The 8070-nt window shown below is 36.9% G+C and overlaps 2 pseudogenes; one reads left to right on the top strand and one right to left on the bottom strand.

Annotated features, from left to right (window-relative positions):
• The first annotated feature begins 2972 nt into the window (after positions 1 to 2972).
• On the top strand, positions 2973 to 3151 carry LOC113601713 (uncharacterized; annotated as a pseudogene).
• Positions 3152 to 6782: 3631 nt separating this feature from the next.
• LOC106967510 (olfactory receptor 11H6-like) lies at positions 6783 to 7812 on the bottom strand (annotated as a pseudogene).
• Between the last annotated feature and the right edge of the window lie 258 nt (positions 7813 to 8070).

The following is an 8070-nucleotide window of genomic DNA, read 5'->3' as shown; positions in this document are numbered from 1 at the left end:
GCACTGAGCCTGAGGCGGGGCTCAAATCCACAAACTGTGAGATTATGACCTGAGCGAAAATCCAACACTTAACCAACTGAGCCACCCAGGAGCCCCTTTTAAATTTTTTTTCTTTAATGTTTATTTATTTTTGAGAGACAGAGACTGTAAGTGGGGGAAGGGCAGAGAGAGAGGAAGAAACAGAAGCTGACACAGGCTCCAGGCTCTGAAATGTCAGTGCAGAGCCAGAGGTGGGGCTTGAACCCACGAACTGGGAGATCATGACCTGAGTTGAAGTCAGATGCTTAACTGACTGAGCCACCCAGGTGCTCTGGGTCATTTGTTTTCTTATTATTGACTTTTGAATGTTCTTTACATATTCTGATTGCAAGTCCTTCAACAGATTTTTAAACCTTTTTAGTGTTTTAGTTAACATACAGTGAAATATTGGTTTTAGGAGAATTCAGTGATTCATCACTTACATAAAACATGCAGTGCTTATCACAAGTGCCGTCCTTAATACCCATCACCCATCTAGCCCATCTCCTACCCACCTTCCTCCATCTGCCTTCAGTTTGTTCTCTATTGTTAAGAGTCTCTTGTGGTTTGTTTCCCTTTCTTCTCTTCCCCCCTTCCCATATGTTCATCTGTTTTGTTTCTTAAATTCCACATATGAGTGAAATCTTATGATATTGTCTTTCTCTGACTTATTTCACTTAGCATAATACAGTCTAGCTCCAGCTGTATCATTGCAAATGGCAAGATTTCATTATTTTTGGTGGCTGTATAATATTCCATTGCATATATACATAACACTTCTTCTTTATCCATTCATCAGTCAGTGGACCAAAGGGTAGCTCTCTTTTTAGTTTTTTTTGAGGAACCTCCATACTGTTCTACAGAATGTCCACACCAGTTTGCATCCCCACCAGCAGTGCAAGAGGGTTCCCCTTTCTCTGCATCTTTGCCAACACCTATTGTTTATTGTGTTAATTTTAGCCATTCTGACAGGTGTGAAGTGCTGTCTTGTTGTTTTGATGTGTATTTCCCTAATGATGAGTGATGTTGAGCATCTTTTTGTCTGTTAGCCATCTGGTTATCTTCTTTGGAAAAGTGGTTATTCATATCTTCTGCCTATTTCTTAACTGGATTGTTTTTTTGGATATTGAGTTTGATGAGTTCTTTATAAAGTTTTGATACTAACGCTTTATCAGGTATGTTGTTTGCAGTATCTTCTCCCATTCCGTAGGTTGCCTTTTAGTTTTGTTGTTGGTTTCCCTTGCTGGGCAGAAGTCTTTTTTTTTTAAATTTTTTAAAAGTTTACTTATTTTTGAGAGACACAGACAGAGCCCAAGTTGAAAAGGGCAGAGAGAGAAGGAGACACAGAATCCAAAGCAGGCTCCAGGCCATGAGCTGTCAGCACAGAGCCTGATATTGGACTCTAACCCACAAACTATAAGATCCTGACCTGAGCTGAAGTCGATGCTTGACTGACTGAGCCACCAAGTCACCCTCAGAAGTTTTTTATCTTGATGAAGTCCCTGTAGTTCATATTTGCTCTCATTTCCCTTGCATTTGGCAACATGTCTAGTAAGAAGAGTTAATACCTATTCTTTTCAAACTGTTCTAAAAATAGAAATGGAAGGAAAGCTTCCAAACCCATCCTATGATGCCAGCATTACTTTGATTCCAAAGTCAAGGACCCCACTAAAAAGGAGAATTACAGGCCAATATCCCTGATAAACATGGATGCAAAAATTCTCAGCAAGATACTAGCAAATCAAATTCAATACTACATTAAAAGAATATTCACCATGATCAAGTGGGATTTATTCCTGGGCAGTAGGGCTGGTTCAATATTCACAAATCAATCAATGTGATACACCACATTAATAAAAGAAAAGATAAGAACCACATGATCCTGTCAATAGATGCAGAAGTATTGACAAGATACAACATCCATTCTTGATAAAAACCATCAATAAAATAATGGATGGAATATACCTTGGCATCATAAATGCCATATACAAAAGACCCATAGTTAATATCATCCTCAATGGGGAAAAAGTGAGAGCCTTTCCCCAAAAGTCAGGAACAAGACAAGGATGCCCACTCTCACCATTACTGTTCAATATAGTATTGGAAGTCTTAGCCTTAGCAGACAACGAAAAGAAATAAAGGGAATACAAAGTGGTAAGGAAGAAGTCACACATTTGCTATTTGCAGACGATATGATCCTCTATGTAGAAAACTCAAAAGAGTCCACCCCAAAATTGCTGTAACTAATACATAAATTCAGCAAAGTTGCAGGATACAAAATCAACTTGTGGAAATCTGTTGCATTTCTATACACCAATAACAAAGCAGCAGAAAAACCAAGGAATCAATTCCATTTACAATTGCACCAAAAACAATAAGTTACCTAGGAGTAAATCCAGCTAAAGAGGTAAAATATCTGTACCCTGAAAACTTATGAAAAAAATTGAAGAAACACAAAGAAATGGGAAAACATTTCATGCTCATGGATTGGAAGAATAAACATTGTTAAAATGCCGTTATTACCCAAAGTAATCTGCACATTTAATGCAATTCCTATCAAAATACCATCAGCATTCTTCACAGCGCTAGATCAGTGTTAAAATTTGTATGGAACCACAAAAGCCCCCGAATAGCCAAAGCAATCCTGAAAAAGAAAAACAATATTTGAGGCATCATGATTCTGGATTTCAACCTATATTACAAAGCTGTAGTCATCAAGGCAATATGGTACCTGCACAAAAACAGACAGATGAATGGAACAGAATATAAAACCCAGAAATGGACGCACAACTCTATGGTTAACTCATTTTTGACAAAGCAAGAAAGAATATCCAATGTAAGAGCAGAATTCTTGTTTTGTTTCTGATTTTAGAGGGAAAGCATTCACTTTCACCATCAAGTATTCATGCCAGATGTAAGTTTTTGAAATGTTCTTTACAGATCAAAAATGTTCAAACTTTGCCACAGTGGCAGTATCGTAGCCAATGAGGCTTATCTGAAGCGTGATTATTGCTAATTGAAAGCTTTTCATAGATCAAAGATGTTTTTGATGAATCGCAGTTCGCTAAGAACTTTTATCAAGAAGGGATGTTGGTTAGAATGTATTTTAATATGTGCAGGTATATTACGTATAACTTAGATTCTTATGTGCCAACTTGGGCATTCACATCATCTAACAGGGTTTAAATGGGAAAACTAATGCCAAATTTCAAGCAACCTGGTTCTGAGAAAAGTTTTGCCCTTAACTTACATTCCATTTGTTAGATGAGAGTTTGCTATACTAATGTTTCCTTTTTTAAGGAATTATCATGTAAACAGCATCAATAATTAAGCCCTACAAAGGGCCTGACAAAATAAAAACTGTTTCTCCGCATCTGGTGTTTTCATGGCAGCATACACTAGTGATGCAAATGGAATATGAGTATTTCCTTAGAAAAACACAGGGAATGAATCTATAAGCTTCATCAGTGCAGCCTTTAGTAGCCTATGGCATGTGATCTGAAGTTAGTTGTTTGCCAAGGTGACTCTCCATCTCACAGATTTCTGTTCACTGGTAGAGGCTACTCTCTGCTCTAGAGGGTGACTTGTTCCCATCAAACTGTGTAAGAGAAAACCACAAGTGGGAAGTAATTGGTCCTCATGGCTGCTGAATATCCATATACTGTTTTAATTGCTCTCTTTCTGCTGCCAGGATCCTGAAGGCATTTTGCTCTCACTGCCACTCACCTCAAAATCTGCTCTCCAGTGTCCTACAAATTCCACTCACTATCGTATTAAGATCAAGTTATAGAAATAAAATTCCCTCTCTCCTTATTTCAGCCAGCATATTATTTTATACATTTAAGAGGAAAATTTCTGAGTAAAAAAAAGAGAACAAAATCAAAGAAAAAAGCATGTCTTCAGAATACAAGTATCTTATTTCAAGATAATTAAAACATTTACTTAAAAGTTTTTTTGAATAATATAGTTTACTGAATTCATGTACTACTTCCCATGAATAAACCCTTCCCCTGCATTTCAGTCATGCCAGGACTAACTCTTTCCCAAACTTCCCGTTTCTTTTTCAGTTCTCAGTCACCCTTTCCTTCAACTCCTCACTTTTCTTTGGATGGCAGGTGTGACAGCTCTGTACAGGTGAATTACTTCCAGTGCAGAAAGAATGTAATAAACTTCGTAAGGCATATATTGTGATAGTAACATTTCTTTCCATTCTTATGAATACTCCTCCTAAGTCAACTTATACATTATAGAAGAGAACTTTGGTATCCAAATAAGGGGTTATTAATCTTTGACTTGGGTGAACATGCAGTTAGCTCTAAATTTTATTCTTAGTGTATTCTGGGCCAGACTTCTGGAGTAAGGCAGAACATCAGAAAGCTAATATTTGTATCAAAATTCTTAGATCTGGGAAGAATTGCTTTTCTTCTATATAATGCCTTTGAATCTTACTGAGAAATGTTATGAGAAGCAGCTATATAGAACCAGATTATATCTATGTATATCTGTGTCTGTCTATCTATCATTATCTATATCAGATACTTTGGAGGGTCAATATTCACTGTATTTCTTAGTTTCCTTAGTATGAATCCCCATGAAAGAAATTGTTACAGCATTAAGAGCCATTAATTTAGCTTTCCCTGAACCCACGTGTTTTCTTCTCATAGTTAATAAAAATCATACAGCAAATAATATTTCCCCATTCTTCACTTTGTTTTAAAGGGAGTTCATAACATATTTAGTGGCTTGCTTTAATACAAACATGAAATCTTATCCAAAAATTGTCATTCTATTTTTTTCTTTCTAAGTTGATATTTCTCTTATTTTTTCTTTCATTGCACTTTTCTTTCAGTACATCAGATCCTTAATGTAACAAGGTGGAATATAGTATAATAAAGGCACATATAAATAAACATGTAACTAAATAAATAGTTCCAAGATAAGAAGAGCTTCTGAAGTGGAAAGGATTTTATTAAGATGGAATTTTTATTAAGACTTCCTCTATGGTATTAAGCAGGCTTTCCCAGGAGTTCAGATAAAACACTATTTATTGTGTTTTAGAAGGTTCTAGATGATCTGATCCTGCCTATCTCTCTAGCCTCCTATACCATTTTCATTTTGGGTAGCCAAATAAATTATTTAATATTCTTTGAAAACCACAAACTTTAACCTATACTTACATGGGATTTGGTTCCCCTAGAACTTTGCATAGCATATTTTATGACTTTGAAATATCACCTCCTAACAAAGGCACTCTCGAGCCATGTCATCTAAATTACCCACTATCCTACCCAAAACTTTTCTATATTCATATATTCATCTTTTATTGCGATATAGTTGATATATATAACATTATGTTAGTTTCAGGGATGCAATGTAATGTTTCAGTACCTGTGTAATTATAAAGTTACCACTACAATAAATTTAGTTAACATCTGTCATCACACATAGTTACAAATTTTCTTTTTTCCTTTCTTTTGGAATTGACTAACTGGAATTATAGATTTATGTGTTTAGCTGATTATTATCCATCTCCCTCACTAGAATGTACATTTCACAAAGGCAGGGAATTTATCTTCCACACTGATGTAATTCAGGGCACATCACAGAGTAAATAAATGTTTATGGAATGAATTAGTGAAATGCACCAAGTAAACTGAGCACTTTATTTTTGACCAAATAGTTGGGCCAAATAACAAGGAGTGGTTGTCAAATTTCTCTGCATCTGTTTATATCTCAGTCTCTGGGAATCATGAATCACTGGTTTTTGCTCTCTGCTTTTACCTCTTTAGGTCTCTGTGTCAATTCACCCTTCCCTCACACAAAACTAACCCAAACTGTAATGCCACTATATTATGGTCTTCTTTAAAAATGTAAACCTGTTTCCAGGTGTTTTAATAATTTTGCACAGGTAAGAAGAATGTAATCTAGTCCTTAATTTATAAATGGAGGATTTCAAAATTGATGCAGGAAAATAAACTTCTGCTACTTTCATGAATGTTTGACTCACCTATAGTGTTCACTGTAACTCCTTTCACTTTTCTTAGCTAATGTGGGGTTTGTATTTCTCTATGTCACATATTTATTTAAAATAGTGGCGCTTTCAGATCAGTTTGTGGATTGTGCTGGTCTAGGTGTACCAGAACCCCCTGAGTAACATTTAAATAAGGATTTCCAGGAGTCCAATTCAGATTCTGATTTAGATATGGAGAAAGTACTGGGAATCTGTTCTTTTAGAAAGCTCCCTAAATAATTATGAAGCAGACAAGTTAAGGAGACAGTGCTTTTAATTATTATTAGTCGTTTGGATGCCAATTAAATAAAAATTTTGGCTCAATTATGATTTGGTTGGCACTAATTTCCCTTGAATTTAGTGAGCTAAAAGGGTGTGAATAGTCTTCTAAGGAGTAGAGCAGAGATGTTTAAACAAGCAAAACCAAGTGCAAGAATGGATGCACTTAATAGAAGTCAAAAAAGGGAGGAGTCCAGGGACTAAAATGGGCAAGCAATTATTGGAGGAAGGAATAAAAGAAGAATCTAAAGTCCAGAAATTCAGGTCATTTAAGTCTAATTAACAATGTATGAAATCCTGATTTGAGTGCAAGGTATGATTTAATTGAGCATACTATTGTCCATTATGTAACTAGACAGAAATAGATGAATTTGAGTCTGTGTTTGAGTCTGCAAATGAATAAAGACCTACTTTTTAAGTGGGAATGGAAGTGGAGAAAAAGAATTAATTCTGATTTTGACCTACTCATGAGTTCTCATTCTCTTTGACTAATTTTTGTGCATATGAATTTTTCTCAAGGCAGCCTTCACGTCATTGTTCCGGAGACTGTAGATCAGTGGGTTTATAAGTGGGGTCACTGATGAGTAGAACAAGGTTACAATCTTCTGTATCCCAGCTGCATTTTCAGAGGTTGGGCTGATGTACATGACCATGATGGATCCATAGAAGAGAGACACCACAGCCAGGTGGGAACCACAGGTGGAGAAGGCCTTACGTCGGCCAGCTGCTGAAGGGACACGCAACACTGCTCTGAGAACCAGGGTGTAGGACCCAAGGATGAAGAAGAAGCTGATGAAGATAATAAGAGAGCTCAATATAGAACAGGAAAGCTAATTCCAGGGGCAGGGATGCAGGACAGGGCCAGAAGAGGACCAGGGTCACAGACAAAGTGGTCAATGGTATTGGGACCACAAAAGGGGAGATGTGTGATAAAATAGATAGGGACTGGATAGCAGAGGAAGGCTGTGACCCAGCAGAGGGCCACCAGGTTCATGCAGAAGTGGCTACTCATGATGTTAGGATAATGGAGAGGCCGACAGTTGGCCAAGTACCGATCAAAAGCCATGAGGGGCAGTAAGAAAGTCTCAGTAATGCCCATGGAGAAGAAGAAGTAGAACTGGAAGAAGCAAGCAGTGAAAGAGATGGTTTTGGTCTCAGATAGGAAGTTCTTTAACATATTGGGAACAGTGGTGTTGATGTAACAGATCTCCAGGAATAAGAAGTTGGCCAGCAGAATGTACATGGGGGTGTGAAGCCTGTGATCCAGCTTCACTGCACAGACAATGGCCCCGTTCCCCATCAGTGTCAGGATGTAAGACACAAAGAACAACACGAAAAGGAGGACCTGAATCTCTCTGGAGCACGGAAAACTCAGTAGTATGAATTCGGCCACTGTGCTGACTCCTGACATATTCATGGCTTCCTAAAGGGGTAGAGAGGAAGAAGTGTCAATGACAAAGATGACCTTAATCCTCAGGAATATTTCCTTTGTAGAGATCCCAAACTCCTTCAGATTTTGTAATTCCATTAAATAAATAGTATAACTATACTGCTAAAGACTATGAACCTTTCAGAGTGCTGGTATGATCAGATTTTGAATCTTTGTATTCTGTCATTTCTCTTTCAGAATTTTCTCATGGTAAAAGAAAAGATCTTATGTGATAAGCAGCTTGAAGAATGTTAATGACAGTACTAACAAAAGTAGGTAAGTATGAAAATCATGTATTTGTATCTATAGATTAAGATATATAGACCTTTAATAT

The sequence above is a fragment of the Acinonyx jubatus genome, chromosome B3 (assembly GCF_027475565.1).
Source record: "Acinonyx jubatus isolate Ajub_Pintada_27869175 chromosome B3, VMU_Ajub_asm_v1.0, whole genome shotgun sequence".
Taxonomy (NCBI): domain Eukaryota; kingdom Metazoa; phylum Chordata; class Mammalia; order Carnivora; family Felidae; genus Acinonyx; species Acinonyx jubatus.
Note: the sequence above shows the minus strand (reverse complement) of the source record. Positions and strands in the feature narration are given on the sequence as shown.